The sequence below is a fragment of the Octopus bimaculoides genome, chromosome 6, assembly GCF_001194135.2.
Source record: "Octopus bimaculoides isolate UCB-OBI-ISO-001 chromosome 6, ASM119413v2, whole genome shotgun sequence".
NCBI classification, from domain to species: Eukaryota; Metazoa; Mollusca; class Cephalopoda; order Octopoda; family Octopodidae; genus Octopus; species Octopus bimaculoides.
The window spans coordinates 11,184,192-11,187,978 of NC_068986.1; the positions used below are offsets into that span (position 1 = coordinate 11,184,192).

General features: G+C 40.9%; 1 protein-coding gene across 6 annotated transcripts in view; it reads right to left on the reverse strand.

Annotated features, from left to right (window-relative positions):
• The window catches only part of LOC106870448 (histone-lysine N-methyltransferase SETMAR-like), a 14,162-nt gene that overhangs the window by 1,178 nt on the left and 9,197 nt on the right, over positions 1 to 3,787 (reverse strand). The window lies entirely within an intron of this gene.

Consider the following 3,787-nt stretch of genomic DNA (forward strand, 5'->3'; position numbering starts at 1 on the left):
GTTTATTTCTGTGTTCCTTTCTGTTGAAGAGCGTAGGATCGAAACGTAAAAGACTTTCTCACTTCCCGAGCGTTAAACTAATACATCTGTTTGTCGTTTACACACCCGTCTTCGTCTTTTGTTTTTTGTAACTTCTCGCTATATATATATATATATATATATACAGGGTTGGCCAGAAGCCACCCAACAGTGAATCAAAATTCCATAAATCTGTAATTCTGTATTGACTCAAATGAAAAAAATTCATCGCTCAAGAAGGACTTCAGTTTGAACAACTTTCATGATGTTTAGATGCTTTTATTAAATTCATTCAGTTGTTAAACAGAGATAAATCTTGAAATTAAATAGTTTTTATTGTCAGGTGACTTTTGGCCAATCCTGTATTTATACATATCTTTTGGTTTTTGTTTTGCAAGGAACTTGGTGAGCTTGTTGGTGATGATGTCACATAAAAACCACCCAGTACACTCTGTAAAGCAGTTGGCATTAGATTAGGAAGGGCATCCAGTTGTAGAAACCATTGCCAAGATAGACAATGGAACCTGGTGTGGCTCCTGTCAAACTGTCCAACCTATGCCAGTGTGGAAAGTAGATGTTGGATGATGATGACGATGATGGTGATGATGATCAACTTTTGTCAGTTCTTCTCCGAAGTTAAATTTAGCCTCCCAATAGAAGTGAAATTACAATTACAATATTCTGCCTTTAAATTATACTTTAATGTGGTTCTGCCACCCCGATGCACTAGGATGGACCCTCTATATTTGATATTGCCCCTCCCATACTCTAAAGTAGAGCCCCAATATTTGATATTGTCACTTCTATACTTCAGTGCAGTGAACTAAATTCCAATGTTGCCCTTCTTATACTAAAGTGTGGACCCTACACTCCAATGTAGTCATTCTTATTCTCATAATTGACCCCACTTTTATGCCCTTCTTATAACTCCAGAGTGGTCCCTCACTATTTTGATATTGCTCTCATAATCTTTTCTATACTCCAGTGTAGTCTATTAAATTCCAATGTAGCCCTTCTTATTCTCTAACTGACCCCACTTTTATTCCTTTGACTGTAGCCCCTCTTACAGTAAATCCAGTGTGGTCTCTAACAAACTCTTATATTCCAATATTGTCCTTCTTATACCTTCACTGTGGTCCCATTTATTCTCCAATCTTGTCTCTCCTACTATCAATATCTTGCTGTCAATGATCATAATCATTCCTCTACATGTATTGTTATGGCATTTAACAAACCATATTTGATGGCATAAAAGACACTGAGGCATGTAAGAAGCCTCCCAATATCAGGAGCACATATTTCGGAAAAAAAAGATGTTGTTGGTGCATTAAAACTTTTAGCTCAATTTTGTATCTAGGATCACGGGTGATGTTTTGGAGGCATCATTTGAGAGAAAAAAATAATGTCTTATATGTCATTGTCATCATCCATTTTCCCTGCTGTCATGGGTTTGATGCTTTGGCAGGAACTGGCAAGTCAGAAGATCACATGAAGCTTTGGCATGGTTTCTGTGGCTGGATGCCCTTTCTAATGCCAACCACTTTACAGAGTGGACCAGATACTTTTTTATGTGGCACTGGAGGCAGGGGGGGGGGAGTAGGATTGAGGGACAGAAAGGTGTCTTGCATTAGACCAGTGGTTCCCAACCTTTTCACTACCAAGGACCCCTTTAATTTAAATGAATTTTCCCATGGACACCTTTTAATATGCTTATCCTTATATATATATAAAAAGCACCATCCGATGCCAGCCCCCACACCCCGACTGGCTTCCGTGCTGGTGGTACGTAAAAAGCACCATCCGAACATGGACAATGCCAGCCTCCTCTGGCCCCTGTGCCAGTGACACATAAAAGGCACCTACTACACTCAGAGTGGTTGGTGTTAAGAAGGGCATCCAGCTGTAGAAACCTTACCAGATCAGATTGGAGCCTGGTGTGCAGCCTCCTGGCTTCCCAAACCCAGTCAAACTGTCCAACCCATGCCAGCATGGAAAACGGATGTTAAACGATGATGATGATGATGATGATGATGATATATATGAAATCTTGAATTTAGTTCATGGACCCCAGTACTACCTTTGTAGACCACAGGTGGGGAACCACTGCATTAGACAAAGAAGAGAGAGAGAGGAGGGAAAGCTGGTGAAGATGTGATGGGAGAGATGCCATATACCCAAATTACAGGATGGTGTACATAGTGAAGTGGACTGAGGGATTGGAGAGGGTGGGTAAGTTCTCAAGATTTCCAAAGGAGTGGAAGCAAAAGGTAGAGGGGTAGGTGAACATGTGGGAGAATGGAAGGGTGGTGGGAAACATTGCTGGTGATCATGGGTAGGTTGTGGGAGAAGGATGGGGGTTCATGAACATAGACTTTGTTATTACACATGGTAATCCTTCCTCTACATGTATTGCTGTTATTTAATGTAATCATTCCTCTGCATCAGTCAATGGCTAAGGCAGTCCTCTCTCTACATACCACTATGTCAACTGACAATCCTTCCCCTAGCTTAGATTTCTACATCCTGACAACATATAATGAACAGCAGGAGTGGCTGTGTGGTAAGTAGCTTGCTTACCAACCACATGGTTCCAGGTTCAGTCCCACTGTATGTCACCTTGGGCAAGTGTCTTCTAATATAGCCTCAGGCCGACCAAAGCCTTACGAGTGGATTTGGTAGACAGAAACTGAAAGAAGCCTGTCGTATATATGCATATGTGTGTGTTTGTGTGTCTGTTTGTCACACCCACTTTCTTTGACAACCAATGCTGGTGTGTTTATGTCCCTGTAACTTAGTATTTCGACAAAAGCAACCGATAGAATGAGTACTAGGCTTACAAGAAATAGGTCCTGGGGTCAATTTGCTTGACTAGCATGGCCGCAGTCAAATGACTGAAGCAAGTAAAAGAATAAAGCTTCATCTCTTCTCTTTGTGTAGTAACAATCAATATAGGTTTGATGGTCATGTTATCTATCTCAATTCCTTCTTTCTATCATTTTTTCCCCTGTGTATTAAAGGTTACACAAGTTCAGTAGCATAACTCTAGGGAGGGCACAGAATTGACCATAATACTATAAGCTTCGACCCCATGTATAAAATTTATAAAAGTAACCATTCAAAAAATATATTTTGAATTACAAGCTGTACCGAACTGGTAGGTAAATGAGCCCTAGTGAAGTATTTATTTCTAGAATATTGCTTTAAAACATTAATTACTTGTAACGAACAAGTACTATATAATATTGTGGATTTTGTAATTGGGGGGGGCGCGCATTTCTGCGGCTTGCTCCAGATGTGGTTTACCCCAGCTATGTCACTGCTCAAGTTTTCCTAAAAACTCAATCATTTATGATTATATTCTAGGAAACGTAATGTGTTGACAATAGGGACCTGGTTTTCCTTCAGTTGTTCTAAAAGAATCAGATCACATCTAGTCATGAAAAGATTCGTGCCAGGTTTGGGTTCGTGCCAGGTAAAAGCACTACTGATGCCTTATTTCTAGTAAGACAGCTGCAGGAGAAATACCTAGCCAAGGATAAACCTCTGTACCTGGCTTTCGTTGACATGGAGAAAGCCTTTGACAGGGTCCCCCGATCCCTTATCTGGTGGTCAATGAGGAAACTTGGGATAGAAGAATGGTTAGTGAGAGCTGTGCGAGCCATGTACAGAGATGCTGCCAGTAAGGTGAGGGTTGGAAATGAGTACAGCAATGAATTCCGGGTAGAGGTAGGGGTCCACCAAGGTTCCGTCCTCAGCCCCCTCTTATTTA